Genomic DNA, 17,842 nt, shown 5'->3' on the forward strand with positions numbered 1-17,842 from the left:
CTATAAAAAAAACATCTAGAGTGGCACTGTCAATATATGCCAGTATCCCCATTAAAGACCAAACTCCTGTTGGCCTTGCCAGTAAAAAGGCCATGCCACTATAGGAAAGCATACCTAGACTGGCTGCACCAAAACAGGCCCGTCCTCCCACATAAGAACACTCATCACACTGGGTTTACCCTTGATGCCAGTAAAAATTGCAATGCCACATGAGAAAATATATTTACACTGTTTGTACCAAAGTAGGCCATACTAGCCCCATAAAATCACTTATCACATTTGTTTTACACTTGATGCCCATTAATTCATACCATTCCACAGTACAAATGATATCCAGACTGGCCCATCATGGGCCAGTCTTTGGCATGCTAGAGGGGAAGTCAGACAACTCATCCCGAATCACGGAATCCGAAGCGAGTACGACCCTCCCATTGTGGTTGGCACAAGTGCCTGATGTGAGACTAACAGGACACCACACGGCAGCGAATGGGGGAAGAGGCTAAGGGAGAAATTAATTGGGGATGGGTATGGGGAGGTTAGGGAAGAAGTTGAGGGTACATGACATGATAGGTATGGGGGATTTTAGGAAAGGCACAAACAACATACATATACCTTCTAGAACCTTTCTTTTCCAAGTCCCTACTCCTTTCTCTAAGCTGTCTCAGACCCTTAATGCAAGCCATGTTTCTCTGCCATGTCAAACACATACATCACAAAATACAGATGAAATAAACAAATATAATGTTTATTTTTATTTATGGGTCATTTGTTAGGCACTTATACAATTAGCAACAACTGTTTCAAAGTGCCTGGTTGCACATGAAATGGAAGCATGAAAGGTGGAACTACCACCTACAAGCATCATGAGGAAAGCAAACATAAACACAAGAGACTCCTATAACTGAACATGTCTCAAAATGAAAGAAGCCTGATCGAGTAGGGCTTCCCTGGTCCCAACAATCTTAGTTCGAGGGACTGGCACATATCTCCCTGGATGCGTCAACAAACATCATGCCTTCTAGTTCCATGAGTGGCACAGATAACTCTGTTGTTAGTAAATCGCCCAAAACCCTGTCGCTTCACAGGTAAAAGCTACTGCATGACCTCATACACATTCAATAGTCTGTCAATCTTAGTGAGCATGTCTCTAGAACTTCATAACACTAATTTCCCACACAATGGTTACTTATCTTATGCTTGGGGCACACCTGGCTGCCCAGAGCACATGAATGCAGGCAAAATAGTATTCCCAGCTGCAGCATCGTGGCGACTCTCTGCTGCATACTGGATGCCTTAGAAGAACTCCTGCGGCGACCCCAGGCCCAGCAGGAGAGCCATGCTGACCTTGCGTCTTGTTCATGGTCATCTGTTCACGGCCACAGCATGGGATAACGTGTCAGCATTGAGCCTTCACCGCTGCTTGATCATGGAAACCTCTCCGGAACACGCCGCTTGTCCTTACCTCATCAGGAAGTATCACCAGCACCTGATAGAGGTGAGCAGTTTTCTTAAACGTCCTCAAGCAAATGTGTACTCCGGAGACCACTGGCCAGCCCATAGAGCCGAGGTTTGCTCCGAAGTACTTTAAGACGAGGTAGCTGCACCTTTGAGATGGATGGGGGTGCAGATTTATTATTCCAACACCAATCAATAAGGACAACTCAATGATTTGGCAAAGGGAGTCAGTTTAATGACAAGTACAAAAAAACGGGGAGTCATGGAAATCAGCAGTGATGTGATAGTCTGTCTCGCTTCAACTCCAACAAATTTCATACAAGCAGTGACATTTATACTCAAAACTCGTCATAATTGACGTGTAACACTCAAAAGTTAACATGCAATTCTATTGGTTAGGAAAAGGTAACTTTAATATAGGTACTATATCTGTATATGGTAACGGAGTGAGGGGATTGAGTAAACACTGTCAGGTAGACATTTAAGCCCTTCCTTCAATGTCACTAAAAGTACGACGTCCCATTAGTTCTACTAACTATAGGACCCTAGATTATTTGGTCCATTATGATTGGGTTGGCACCAACCCCATGCATAAATTTCCACTTTGCTTAGCAGCACGCAAAACGGTCAGCAAAGTGCAGGGTACCCCCTATTTACCCAGCCTTCCTCCAATTAAGGTTACAATCAATCATCGCTTCAGCAACTATGTGTCAATTATTTTACTCTGGTTGGCCTCGAAACTGCATCTTCTGTCTGGAAAAGGTCTGATATCTCTGCCTGGGAGGATGCCAAACGTAGGTGAACCCGTGCTCCTTCTCGCTCAGCTGGTCACGTGCTACCCACATCGTGAATTTGTCTAGTTTCTCTCAATTTGTGCATTTAATCCTTATTCAGCTTGCCACCTGCCTATGCCTCCTTATCTCGACCCTTCGAAGACAGGATATTCTGTTCTTAAGTCTCAATTATATGTAGCTACTGTTGGTTCCTTCTCTTGGTATGACCTTGGCTCTCCTGGCCCGAGTTGCATATGCTGAGTTTCGATTCAACTGTCTCTTCTTGTTTTGCTTAGAATATGAATCTTGTCTTGTTTGGCCTCTAGTAACTTCAGTTGATTCTGCTTTTCGTGCTTTTTGAGGTAGATTATGTATAATGGCGTTGCCATGCTATTCTTCTACTTAGCATAGCAAGCTACACTGTTTTCTTAGATTTCTTGTAGTTCCAAGCATATTTACAGGTGTTAGCTGGTTGAATATCTCCATCCTGCTAACAGCTTAAGCTTCTTTGTATTTCAACCTCGTTCTCTCCTTTTGGGTTCACAATATCTTTATTCATGGCGTTTTGTCTCTGTGTGTCATTTTTTGGTTGTCATTTCTTCCATCTGTGAGTCTGTCCGGGCCCTAGTGACATCACCATTCGTCTTCAATTAAGGCTTCTTTGGTTTCTTCCGGGACGGTACTTAAGCAATCTTCATTTCGTCTAATATGCTGGTAGGGTTTTCTTAATGGATACCTTACTGTCCATGGTTTTCTGGGTACCGGGACATCAATACGCATTGTTCTTTTTATAAGTACTGGGCAGAGACCTACTGCGGCTCTCTGCTGGTTTCTTTGCTCATCATACTTCACATATCTCGATGTGAACATTCCTGGTAATTCAAAATGGGCGACTGGAGTGTAGGCTTTATTTGGGACCTCCTCTACACATGTGTGCTTGCATCCACGTGCTACCTGCCCCAAAGCTTCATAGGACATGTAGTTTTCATGACAGAATGGCCCTGGGCCCCAGCTCCAAGCACCTCCAGGGCTTTTTAGCCCACGTGTGGTGGCTCTGGCCACAACAGGCCTTGGCAAGATGAAAAAGGACCCCTAAGCTACTCTTCACTCTAACATTACTCCCCTTCCCAGGGGGCCTCCAAGGACCTGGTTTTCCAGGATGTGAAAGGTGAAATTGTCTCACCAGTTTGGGTGCATGTACTACTTCTGCCGGTTCCCAAGAATAATCCTCAGGCCCAACCCCGGCCCTATCCACCAAATACCACATGCGTCCATACCACTTCATGGAATCCAGCATGCATTGCACTGCATGTTCCCCGGACACATCAGGTATCATAACCAGAGTTCTCTGACCTTGCCACAGTTCGCGACAGGTTTGACCAAAGATACATGAACCACAGAGTGAATTTTCATGGTACCAGGCAACCTCAATTTAACAGCAGTCTTTGAAATACATTTTTCAATGACATTACATAAGGCCCAATGAATGGGGACAGAAATTAAAGTGACCCCACCAATTGCTTGTTCTGCGTGGACAACTGGACTCTATCCCCAACCACATAGTGTGAAGCCTCTCATCTTATCCGATCTGCAGTCCTCTTGAAAGTTACCTTGGCTTTTTTTTTGTCATGCTTTCTCACGTATACTCAGAAGCATCTGTTTCCACTGAGTTAATGTCAGCAGGTGATTAATCGTGGGCAACCTCTCAGGAATCATATTTTGGCCTTGTCCATACAAACACATTAGGAGTCATTCCCAATGAGACGTGTTCAGAGTTGTTATGTAGGAACTCCGCCAACCAAAGAGCCTTCACCTAGGAATCAATTCTCTCCGCTAATGAGCAGTGTATGTATTGCTCCAGGGTTTGGCTCACTCATTCTGTCTGTCCATCCGTTTGGGGGTGATAACTGGTAGATAGAGCACTGCGGATTCCAATCATTGTGCAAAAAGCACACCAAACCAGTAAATTGTGACCCTCTATCGGAAACAATGGCAGCACGTAAACCATGCAGTCTAACTATGTGCTATAAAAATAAATCTGCCAGTTTGGCAGCAGGGGGTATTCCACTACATGGGATTAAGTGAGCTTGTATGGAAAATAGTCCGATACCACCATAATGGTGTCATAGCCATTGTCTTTAGGCAGATATGTCACAAAGTCCATCCATATGGAACTCCATGGTTCATTTGGGGTGGGTAAAGATTGTAACAACCCCGCCTTCCTGGAGTGATCTGATTTCTGCCTCATGCACACCACAAAGCCCTGAATTTAAGCATGTATGGTCTTGTCCATGTTTGGCCACCAAAAATAATGTTGCACCATGTGCTTGGTCTTACTTTCCCCTGGATGCCCTGCTAAAGGTAGCATGTGACACCACAATTGTGCCTTCTTCCTGAGATTCTCTGTGGCCTGAAACATTGTGTTATCATGGTAAGGTAGCCCATCCTGTATCTTCTTCACAGGATTTCATGCCACCCATTCCTGCCATTTTGTGGTCAAGAACACTCAACGCACCGCCTTAATATGTCTTCTGAGATTGCCCCAATAATTGTTTCCACTGGAATGATGTTATGCTCTTCCTACATACCCAATTGCAAATTTTGCTGCCTGGTTAACGCAGCCTTAATATTCTTCTGACCTGGCCGATAAGTTACCAAAAAGTCAAATTCCCCAAAATACTGGGACCACCTTAACTGCCTAGGGCTCAGTGTCTCTGCAGATCTCAGATATTGCAAATACTTGTGATCAGTCACAACTACCGCCTGCTGATGTGCCCCCATAAAATAGTGCTGCCACTCCTGAAAAAACTGCCTTCATTGCCAAAAGTTCCTTGATTGTGATAGAATAGTTCTGCTCACAACTAGTTAGCTTTTGGGAGAACTAAGCTACCGGATGAAGGACTCCATCTGAATCCTTTCAGGATAGAATAGCCTGAATAGCAAGATTGGAGGCATCCGTCTCCACCCGAGAAACCTTAGTCAAATCTGGTTGTCATAAGATGGGTGCTTCAATAAATGCGTTCTATAATCTCTGGAATGCCTTCTCAGTGTCCTCATCCCAAGCAAACATGACAGCCTTGCGTAACAACCTGGTGTTGGGTGCTATGATCTGTGAAAAGTTGTCAATGAATATTGATAGAAGTTTGCATATCCTAAAAATGATTGCTCAGTTGGTCACTGCCCGCTCTTTCTTGTAATCCATGGACACTCCCACAGGATATTCCTACGGGCCCGACAAGCAAGATTTGGGGGTCCTGTTCAATCGGTGGTCCGAATTCTGCACATCACGCTTGAAGAGGCCACAGCAACGCAGACCAGACCAGCGCCTCCGTGGGAGCCAGGTGAGCGTTATGGAACGCGAAGCCTTCCTACAAATTCCCACCCAGTCGCTATGGAAACTTCCGATACTGACCAGTTGGCCCAACTACTGGGGGAATTACGGGCCGAAGTACACGCCGCTCGTCAAGAGACTAATGCTCTCAGGAGGGAAGTGATTGTAACAAAGGAAAGAGCTGATGACCTGGCTAGACAGCTTTTGCAAGGTCAAGCTGGACAAACCCCTTTACCCGGTTCCGGAGCGAACCCCGCTCCTGTCCTTTCCAGTAACCCGGTGCAGATTAATCTACCTGGAAACATGCCGCTGGCCCCACCCGAACGCTTTGCTGGGGACCCCAAACGATTCGCTGTATTCATGAATCAGTGTCGTTTGCATTTCCTGTGCAGACCTGGGGCCTTGCCTAGTGACCAGACCGAGGTAGCCTTTGTATTGTCATATCTCAGCGGCAGTGCTGCCGATTGGTCAGTTCCACTGGTAACTCAAGATGACCCGATTCTTCGTGATTTTCAAGGATTTCAAGCAAGCATGGAAAGGCTATTTGCTCGTCACTCCCAGGGGCAGGCTCTAGATGACGAACTTCTATCTCTGCGACAGGGCAATCAAGCCCTCCTTTCCTACATTGCAACCTTTAATAGACTAATTGTGGAAACTGGGTGGCCAGAGGATAAAAGAATCACGTTCTTTTATTCGAGTTCTACGCGGAGAACTTAAAGATGTCCTGGCCCAAGAATGCTCAGAATATATAGACTTAGTGGTCCAATTGGATCACAGACTGCAAAACAGAAAAGCTGATCGGTCCAAGTTTGAGACCCGGGTGTTAGTCAAGACCCACGCTAACCTCAAGGGGGCTGAAGCCTCTGAGCCAATGCAAATAGGAGGAGTTAAAGGACCTTTAACGCAAAAGGAACGTGAAAGAAGACGGCAGATGCACTTATGTCTTTATTGTGGATCCTCTGGACACTTTCTACCAGATTGCCCGGCAAGGCCGCCCAGGAAGGTGGTAGGAGCTGCTGATAAAATCCATGAAACCTCTGTATCGGGAAACGACCCCGCCCGACAAGCGTAGGGGTCCGCTTGCCGAGCTTGAAAACGAACTCTCAGACCTCGCATTTCACTGTGCCAATGGTCCTCGTAGATCCGGAACAGCCTAAGCGGTTGCATGCAATAAAGGCATACATCGATAGTGGGGCTATAGGAAACTATGTGGATCGTGAATTGGTCTCCAGGATTAACCTTCCCCTGCGTCTTAAAACCAGCAAAGATGTCATCACCACAGTTGATGGAACTGAAATTGCCTCGGGACCAGTAACACATTCCACAGCTGAGGTGACACTTGTAGGTCCGGACGGCCATCGGGAGGCAGTTGTGTTTGATGTAATCAAGGCTCCACAGTTTCAGGTTATTCTCGGAATCCCTTGGTTAGAGACACATAATCCTCGAATTGATTGGCGAGCGAAGAGAATAACCTTTCCGGAGTGTGCACAAACCTGCTACCCAGAAAATCTGAAGATCAGTCTAGCATCAGTAACCTCTGTCTCCATGCAACTACCTCCGGAATACCAAGACTTTCAGGACGTCTTCCAAAAGGAACAGGCCAACAGGTTACCTCCTCACAGATCGTACGATTGCCAAATCGATCTGGTGCCCGGTGCACAACAACCTTGTAGCAGGATTTATGCCCTTACTGAGCCGGAGAATCTGCATTTGAGACAATATTTAGACCAATACCTAGCCAATGGTTTCATTCGCCCGTCAAAGTGTCCAGCATCCTCGGCTTTGTTCTTCGTGCCAAAAAAAGAAGGCGACCTTAGAACTTGTATCGATTACCGCGCATTGAACCAGATAACTGTTAAAAATCGTTACCCTCTTCCTTTGATCCCTGAACTCCTTGACCAGGTGAAGGACGCTTGCATATACACCAAGTTAGATCTCTGGGAGGCTTATCATCTGGTACGAGTAAAAGAAGGCGACGAATGGAAAACGGCCTTCCGTACAAAATATGGACTATTCGAATACCAGGTGATGCCTTTCGGGTTGTGCAACGCGCCTGCTGCCTTCCATTTCTTCATGAATGATGTCCTTCGGTAACTCATCGATGTCTGTGTTGTCGTGTATATCGATGACAGTCTGGTGTACTCCTCTTCGGAATCTGATCACAGAAAACATGTCAGGGCCGTCCTTGAGAAATTGCGCCAGCACAAACTGTTTGCAAAGCTGGAAAATTGCGTTTTCCATACCACCGAGGTTGAGTTTCTTGGATTCGTCCTGACACCTAAAGGGGTCCGAAATGACTCACGGAAAGTGGATGCCATCCTCAAATGGCCATCACCTAGTTCGGGGAAAGGTGTCCAAAGCATGCTTGGTTTTGCTAATTTATATCGCAGGTTTATCCCGGAATTTTCACGGGTGGTGCAACCCATCACTGCACTCTTGTGGAAGAATAAACGTTTTGAATGGACCGAGGAAGCTGAACAGGCCTTTCAGGAATTCAAATCTAAATTTACGTCTGCACCTATTTTGAAACACCCGCGTCCTGATCTCCCATATATAGTCGAAACCGGCGCACCCAGCTTAGCCATGGGAGCTGTCCTGTCTCAGAGAGACCCCGAAACCAACCAACTGCACCCCGTAGCATTTTGGTCCAGAAAGTTCTCGCCGCCGGAGATAAATTATGCAATCACCGATAAGGAATTATTAGCCATTAAGTCCGCCTTTAAGGCTTGGCGGCATCATCTTCTTGGCCCCAGGCATACCATCACCGTGATCACTGATCACCGAAATTTACAATATTTAAAAACTGCCAAGGCTCAGTCTTCACGACAGCTCCGATGGGCTTTATTCTTTGCTGAGTTCGATTTTGTAATCACCTACCATCCCGGCTGTAAGAATGGCAAAGCGGACGCGCTTGAATTGGAATGGGAGAAATGGACACAACCTCAGAACCTGTGCCGATAATTCCCGAACAAAGAATCTTGGGGATAACCACTTTACAAACCCTTGAAGACATTCAAGCACGGGTAAAACTATTCCTCGACTCTTCAGCCTTGCAGGATTGGATCAAAAGTGGATCTGCCTTTTCAATCAACGATGGCTTACCTTACTTCCAAGGACGTTTATTTTTGCCAGAAAAGGAATTGCAAGAACTGGTTATTTCCCATCATCACGATACTCTGATGGAAGGACATCCTGGCATTGCCAAAACAGAGGAAAAAATTAAACGACAATTCTGGTGGCCGTCCTGGCGAAAGGATATTAAACCTTTCGTGATGTGCTGTGGAGTTTGCGCCCAAAACAAAGGTCAAAAAACAAAACCCACCGGTCTTCTTCAACCCTTAGACATTCCACCAGCACCTTGGCACACCTTGTCACTAGATTTTATCACGGACCTGCCCTCTTGTAATGGATACAATACTATTCTGGTTGGGGTGGATTAATTTTCCAAGATGGCCCATTTTATTTCGTTGAAAGGATTACCTTCAGCTTTTGTTCTTGCCAAGGAATTCCTCGAAAATATCATCCGTCTGCATGGATTCCCGTCCATACTAATCTCCGATCGGGGAAACCAGTTTATTTCTCATTTTTGGAAAAAGTGTTGTCAACTGGCACAAATCGATGTAAGACTCTCAACCAGCCACCACCCACAGACCGATGGTCAAACGGAGAGAACGAACCAGACCCTTGAACAATATCTACGATGTATGTTGCACCAATCGGAGGGTAATTGGAAGGATATTTTATGGGTGGCTGAATATGCATACAATAACTCGATACACTCTGGAACTGGTCAGAGCCCCTTTTATACCCTATATGGACATCACCCTCGTACTTCAGACTTGGAATCACCTTTGAGCCTCGAAATGCCCGCAGTGGACCATTTGCATTCTACGATTACTCAAGCCTTCAAGGATGCTACTGCACACTTACAACATGCGAAAGGGAAATACAAAAAGAATGCGGATCTGCATCGAAAGGAGGTGCCTCCATACCAAATAGGGGATCAAGTATGGTTGGCTAACAAACACTTATCGCTCAAGGGACCTCAGACTTTTAATCCAAGGTATTTAGGCCCTTACTCGATCAAAGCTATAATTAACCCAGTGGCAGTCAAGCTAGATCTACCAGCTAACATGCGGATTCACCCCGTTTTTCATGTGTTGCTTTTGAAACCAGTGCAAACAGGAACCAGATTAATAAAGCCACCAGAACCAATCCAGATAGATGGGGAGCCTGAATTCGAGGTGAAGAACATTTTGGACTCTAAGATCTCAAAATCAAAACTTTTCTATCTAATTGATTGGGAGGGGTACGGGCCTCAGGAAAGTTCTTGGGAACCCAGCGACCACGTACATGCACCTCGGCTAGTAAAAAGGTTCCATCGGAATTTCCCAAACAAACCGAAACCTCCTTGGGAAAAGACCTTGGGAGGGGCCTTGGGGGGGGAGTGCTGTCATGATGCCTACCCCCGGACCACCAGGCCAGGCCCAGCACCCCCGGGAGCAGGCATCACGCCCCGGGTAAAAGCCCAACAGCTCTTTATAGGGGCTCTTTGGACTCTGTCCTGGCGCCGTTGGCGCCAGGCTCATGTTGAACATCAGTCCTGGCGCCATAGGCGCCAGGCTCATAAGGGGAAGTGTTTGGTGCACTTACCTGAAGCAGACCATGCTGCACACTCACCTGATGCAGACCATGCTGCATGAAGAACCAAGCCAAATGAGGCTTAGGAGGGACTATTTTTCTGAAGGAACTATTTTGTTACTGGGGTGGGGCTGTGGAAGAATACTCCCCTGGAACTTCTTCCAAAGCTATTTAAGCCACGCCCGGACAGCCACACGTGCTTCACGTTGTTCTGCATCCCAGCAGCTGAACGCTCACCGTGGCTGCTCCTGCACCTGGACTCCAGCCATGCCCGCCTCGAACCTGGAACACCTGTAAGGGAATAAGAGAAGAGAAAGGTGAAAACCAAGAACTTATTCAACCTTCTTACCTGCATCTGGAATCTTCACGCCAGCATTCCTGAAGGAAGACTTCCATTTAAAAGCACTGCGTTGCTCGCTGCAGCGCCGTGCTTCACTCACCTGTTCCAGAGACGCCGCCCGGCTCCATCGCGGCTCTCAGCAACGGTCACCACATCTCTGCACCTAGGGGAGAGAAGAAGAGACAAAAGGTGAGCAAGGGAACACAAGAGGAAAGCTGAATTTTCAGCCATATTACTTACCGGCTTTTCTTGGTGAACCATTCCACATCTCGGGTCGGCGCCGCATCTTTGGCAGGTACCGCACCCCGGCCCCTATGGGGAAATGACATTTTCAGCCATATTACTTACTGGCTTTTCTTGGTGAACCATTCCACATCTCGGGTCGGCGCCGCATCTTTGGCAGGTACCGCACCCCGGCCCCTATGGGGAAAGGACAAAAGACATTACTGGGGAATTATAAAAACATTTAGAGGGGTCGCCCTCATCACTAGCTCACCTGATTTTACCACCGGCAATTTAACCCCTCAACGCATCGCCTTTGTTCTGCACCTGAAATAAAGGACAGAAAAGACAACATAAAAAGGAGGCTCACACTTGAACTTTTGCATCTTCATACTTACGTCGTATCGCTCAGAAAAGTCAAGTGGATGTGCCAGCGCCATTCTGAAAACCAGTGAAGTAACTGGACGAACGTGTGCCCCTGCACCAGAAGCAGGATGGAGAGTTCATCCTTCCAAACCGGGGGTTTTGGAGGAATCAGAGAAGAACGAACGGGGGAAGGGGGAGCAAGCACGCTATTCAGCAGACAGTTAATCCCCTTTCTCATCTGCAAAAGGATATTCATACGGGCCAGACAAGCAAGATTTGGGGGTCCTGTTCAATCGGTGGTCCAAATTCTGCGTATCACGCTTGAAGAGGCCACAGCAACCCAGACCAGACCAGCGCCTCCGTGGGAGCCAGGTGAGCGTTACGAAATGTACCTGAGGAATTCCACTCTCCTATTTGTAAAACTCACATTTTCAAGTTTAGCAAAAAACTTATAATTCGGGAGTCACTTCAAAACTGCCTTAACATGCTGCATGTGTTGCTATTCTGTCTCTGAATATATAAGGATGTTGTCAATATACACTATGATTAACTGGTCTAAATACTCTCCAAGGTACTCAAACAACCCAAACTTTGTCCATCTTCCACTCTTCCTCTTCCTTAACTCGTGTTAGATGGTAGGCTACTCTCAAGTCCAATTTTCTATATATTGCTGCAGATTTCACCTGATCCAGTAGGACTGAAATAATTGGAAGTGGGAACGATTTTTAATCGTCACATTATTAAATGCTCTGTAATCAATACAGCTACGTGGGTGCCTTCTTTTTTTGAGACAAAAACAAGGGGGAGGAGATTGGAGATTTGGATGCCAGATGAACCCACACGCCAAGATGTGATCCAAATACTTCTTCAGGTGTTGATTCTCCTGCTCAGACAAGCCATACATTCAGCTACATTGTAATTAGCCTTTGATTCCAGATCAATAACACAATCGTACTCCCTATGTGGAGTTAGTGTCTCAGCCTTTCCTTTATCGAATGCCTCAGCAAATTCTCTGATAATCACAGGCAACTCTGTTTCCACCACCCCTGTACATGCATGTGAAATAGCTCCTTCCACTAAGATGGTGGTTGGCCCAACCAAATCTTGTAAATGGGTTTCACAAAGCTTTGACCCAAACGTAAAAGTGCGTTCCACCCAATCGATAATCAGGTTATGCCTTACTAGCCACAGCATTCCTAGAATCACTCCAAACTGTGGGGCTTCAATCAAGTCAAAGGCCAAAACCTCCTCATGCCCCATCAAATACAGCATACTTAAGGGACTAATATGAGCAGTAATGGGACCTGAAATTAAACAGGAACCATCCACCGAATGCACTGGTTCCATGGCCTCCTTGCCTTGTGTATAGACCATTAATTTATGGGCTAATGTGATATCCAGGAAATTCCCTGTGGCCCCTGAATTGACCATGGCAGATACCATTTCCTTGCAATCAGAAAAGCACAATGTCACTAGTACATACACATGGGGTATTCTTATTCTGTATTGTGTTGGCAATGGAATTTGGAAGCTGAACTGTGGATAGACTCGACAAGATAGCTCCCTCTACTGTCAAGCTGTCTCTTTGCCCACCTCTACTCTTCGGCTTTCAGGATTACGTACAGGCATTTTGGGACAATTGTGAATATAATGGCCTGCCTTCCCGCAATGTAGACATACATTGTTTTGACTCCTGTTCTCTTTCTCCTCGGCCAACAAAGGAACCCTGATGTTGCCTATTAGCATAGGTTCCCCTTCCCCCAACCAAGGACTTGCTTTTCTGCCCTTATCTAAGTGTGCAAAAGGAAGCACCTCAGGTCTTTTCTTGTTGCCCCTTTGTTCGCTCAATCAATTACTACTTGATTCGGGTTGCGGCTGTACGTGTACTATGGCATCCGTTAATTCTTCCCTAAAGCCCTGATAGAAAATGACAGCTTGCTTAGGCTGAGGCCAATATCTCTCCACCACTAACCTATTGTATTGGGTCACGAAATTACAAATGCCATTCTTGCTTGTGTTGTCTGAAAAGCTGCGGGTTTACAGAGAAATTGCAACTGACACTGATTCAAGAAAGTACAATTTTTCCGTGGGTCCCCTGAGAACCTTTCAGGTGGCGCTAAAGTCATCCCTTATGGCTGTTCCACCATCATGGTGGAGGTGCGCAGAGCAGAATCTGACGGAGCCACAAAAACGTCACTCTGTAATGGTGTGCCTAGAGCAATTACCCAATTGACTTGCGTCTTGAGTGCACTAGCCCGTGCCTTGCATTTGCTAACTCTGTCTGAATTTCTTGCAATGCCTTAATAATCTCAGCTAAAGGCGTGGAGGTTGACTCCATTTGGCTTAGGTGGCAAGCTTAACCCTCGTGGGAGCTGATGATTCTGTCAAGCTAGGGAGGAAGTCACACAACTCCTACTGAACCACATAAACCAAATGGAGTACAACCCTCCCATCGTGGCTGGCATGGGTGCCTGATGTGAGACTAACAGGACATCATGCAGCAGCCAATGGGAGAAGAGGGTTAGGGAGAAATTGTGGATGGGTATTAGGGAGGTTAGGGAAACTGGTAAGAGGTTAAGGGTGCGTAAGTGGATAGGTAAGGAGGAATTTAGGGAAGGCACAAACAACATACATATACCTCCTAGAACCTTTCTTTCTGAACTCCCTACTCCTGTCATTATGTATGGTGTGCTTATGTGGGCCATGACCCACTTACACAGGGTGGACAAACTGGAGGGACACTGCTCAAGCAATCTATGGAAATGGTCCATTTGGAGTTCAATATCTCGCCCATTCTGCAGAAGATACAACTTAGTTGTCTCATAACCAGGGGCGGACTGGCTTATCTACCATTCTGCTACTGGCAGAATCAAAATGCACTTTGGATGGCTCTGGGGACCATTTAATAAGCCACTCTGGGGCCAGTTTTATGAGCCACATTAATATCCATGGAGCTGGGCTGGATTTCTGTAACTGAAGTTGTACTTGTTACGTTGCCTCACAGAGCCTGCCGCCAGTGCACCGCACAGTGGTAAACGGATGTATTTCTGATTAGAATGCACACAGTGTCAGCCGAAGAACATCAGTCGAAGAACATCATCAAAGAAAAGTTAAAAGAGTAACTGTTAAATTTGCTTTGATGATGCACCAATAGCATGAGTCATGGGGCTGCCAGTGCCCCAGCCATTCACAGGCTTGGTGCTGGGCAGGCAGCTTCACTTTCTCTTCGAGAACACCCACAATTCCTGTTCTGGGGTGGGCCCTACATCAAGTTTGCTTTTGCCTGCCTTGGGTGGGCGGCAGGGCTGACCCAGGGATGACTCTTGAGTCTCTCATGGCAGGGTCAGGGGACCTGTTGATATCTAGCAGGCTGACAGTGGCAGCCAATCATGCTCAAGACGCATGGGCAGTCATGCGCATTAGTGCGTTGATGGGTACCACGCCCAGCACAATGCGCAGATATTCGAAAGGAAGAGTTGATGACAGAGGAGGGAGCAGGCCTCAAGCAAAGCACACCCAACAAAGAGGAAGGGCCTATTCGAGCTACCTGGCACAACCATAAACTGGAGTGGAGAGTCTGGAGACAGAATTTGTGCATGTGGGTTACACATAGTAAGAAATAAAAAATATAAAATTGAATGGGCCAGCGGGGATTGGGAGTTGGAGAAGAGGCAGTCACTCTGAATGAGAACAGTCAAGTGAATTGTTTGTAATTAATTGTTACTAGCTCTGTTGTTTGAGAAAGGGCCAGAGCACTGCCACTCAGTCAGTGTTTGAGTGCAGACAAAAACAAATATGAAAAAAACATCACATTTCCAATCAGACTGAATGAGTGTGGTTTGAATGACGATTAGGTTTTCTCAAACACCTGTTGCAGGCAGCAGCATCCCTCCCATCCATGGCATATGGTGGTGGAAGCATGAGATGACTTAAACTCGATGCTGTTCCTGGCACTGTATCCGGAGCTGCTGCGGAAGGGAGCCTTGTTGGGGTCTGAGTGGGTCTTTGCTTGCAACACCTGGCTCAGTGCGGCTAGACAGCGGTGGAGGGCCGGCCTTTGCAGTATTCCTAGTCCTTACAAAAGTGCACCATGGGAGAGTGAAACACTGAATCCTAAAACCACCCATTTGTATGAACATAAATGTCATGTGCAGGATTGCCAATTTGAATGAATGCCAGAACAACACGTATAAAGTAGTGTGGACTCGGCCCACATGGAAGAGCTTCCCTGGAAGCAGGGAAAGGTGAAAGGTCCTGTCCTGGTGGCGCATGCAGGGCCTTGGTATCCTGGTTGATGTGAAGTTTTCAGAAATCATATAATTGTGCATTCTTTCATTCTACTAATTGAAGCGTCAACCTGTTCCAAATTCCCATTCCCCTTTTACCTTTATCTTCCTGCTGTCCATGTTGCTCGTCTGTGCATAAGGCGTTTATGGTGCAGCTCAGTTGGTTTGTTGGAGGCAGCCTTAATGATGCTCGCTAGTGGGCACTAGGTTTCTGGTCGCAAGTCCAGGACAGTCTGCGCTTGTCTATCCATTTTAAGATAGCCGGGCCGGGCCTGGGCCCTCACTTCTTTGGGGTGCTACTCGGTGGGAGGGCTCCACAAATGGAGTTGGTACAACTACAGTTTAGGTGAATCAGGCGGCACGGGTTCTAAAGTGGTTATCTGCTGCAGCAAAGTCAGGACAGAATTACCAAATGTGCAGCCTAATGTATAAAACATGAGTGCTGCCCTGTGATGCTACTTCGCAAAAGAGATGTTTGCGCTGCTGTCAAAGGTACTACACTTCGGTCGGTGCGGCTTTGTGTTAAAGGGATGTGAATGTGATGGTGTTCTGTGGTGAAAAAACTCAGTGCTGCCCAGTGCTAAAGGTATTTGATGCTACTCAGTTTATCAGTGTTAAAAAAGCATGGTGAAGGGGGTTAATTCTAAAGGTTTAAATTGGGTGGGCCTGAGAGGGAGTGGTCACAATACAGTATTTAGGTGGCTTCACTGTCACAAAAAATATGTGCAGGAAGCTATGTGTTTCGACCTGGGCTGCCCTGGGTCTATGTTATCCTACCGGCTGGCTCCTTCATGTAGTGAGATTGTATGCATGTATGTCAGACTTATCAGGTCATGATCAAGCCTCTCTGAAAGCAATCTAAGACTGAAAATGAACTGCATCCACACCATGTGTCTCTTTTTGACCCATGAGCGAAAGCTCTTATCATCTTCTAAAAATGTCTGGAATTAAACATGGACAAACTGCTACAGGCCAGGACAAAGCTTCATAATTTTAGTTTACAGAAATGGAAATTTCCCTTAAACTGTAGTTAATATTGCTGCATTTGTGTGCAAGCCCGTTGACTAGGAGTATCAAATGCACAGTGCTTCTTGTAAGAGCTGATTTCCTAAGTTCCAGTGTACTATTTGTCAAGGGTTTTGACCCATGTTGAATCAATAGACTGGGTAGATGTGGGGATGAGCTGTCGCCGCCCATTATTCTATCCCAGAACAAACTAAATGAATAGACTGGGTAGATGTGGGGATGAGCTGTCGCGGCCCACATTCACGCCAGAATCCAGGAGAACCACGCAGTTTGCGCACACCAAAATGGTCACCTAATCTGCCACCCACCAGTGCAAAGAAAGATGGTTCTGTTCAAAATCCGTTTTTATTGATGTCAAAAAGTTGCTAAAATCATGGGCACAAGACCACTCTAAAGATACAACCTTCTTGTGGGGGGTTCCACATCACCACTCTACTGTAAGGATGCCATCAAAACAATGTTAAGCAAGGATCTTATACTATCAAGCAAAAGACCACTCTATTGAAATGCATTAATTCAAGACAGATCCCAAAAATGGGTGCAGTACCAGCTTTGTCCACAAACCGGCGCTAGCGGTCTAAACTCTGACAGGAGAACTGCTGCTTCAGAAGCTAATCAGCCTCCTGAGACAGCTGGAAAATTCAAAGGCCCGCTGGTTAATTAAAACTCTTAACCACCTGCTCTTCCCAGAGACAATCTGATTGCATTAACAGGCCAAGAGGCTGGGAAACCTTCTCACCTCAGAGACCCACACAACAGCCAAGGAGATCACATGGACATGCTAACCAAATGCAGAGTGGCCCCCTGGCCGGCTGACCTCAACCGACACAGTAGACTCTCTCCCTTGAATGGGGTATGTTGATTTTCTGTGTGGACTGTAAACAGAGCCCTGCCTGGGAGAGGAGAGACATGTGGTACTGCCAAGTTTCTGGGGGCGGACCCAGACACTTTTGTGGAATCATATTGCAACAAATATATGTTTAAGTTAAATGATTCTAAAATATTGTATTAAGCTCACAAAAATGTGCAATTTGGAGAACCTTAATCCAAGAAATTTACCCAAAATTCAAGACTTGATTCAACTTTGTACCATGTTCTGAGGCGAAACCCCGCTATTTATTGATATTACAGAGACCGGGTTTATGCTAGAAACCTAGTAAATTACTGGAATGTGTGTAGAAGGAGGGTGTACATTTGTGTAATTTTCTATACAGATTTAACATTGGTAAACCAACTAAAAACGAAATTAAGTTGCCATTTGCGAATGCAAGCCCTCAGGAAGATCAGAGTCGAACAAGCATGGACCATAAATAATCGGTAATATGTACATGTAATTTCAACAAATTGTGTATCTAGGAAATATGTATTTGGATCAGAAATAGATTTGTGTGCACATTGACAA

Source organism: Ambystoma mexicanum, chromosome 4q, assembly GCF_040938575.1.
Source record: "Ambystoma mexicanum isolate Mex_15411 chromosome 4q, UKY_AmexF1_1, whole genome shotgun sequence".
NCBI lineage: Eukaryota > Metazoa > Chordata > Amphibia > Caudata > Ambystomatidae > Ambystoma > Ambystoma mexicanum.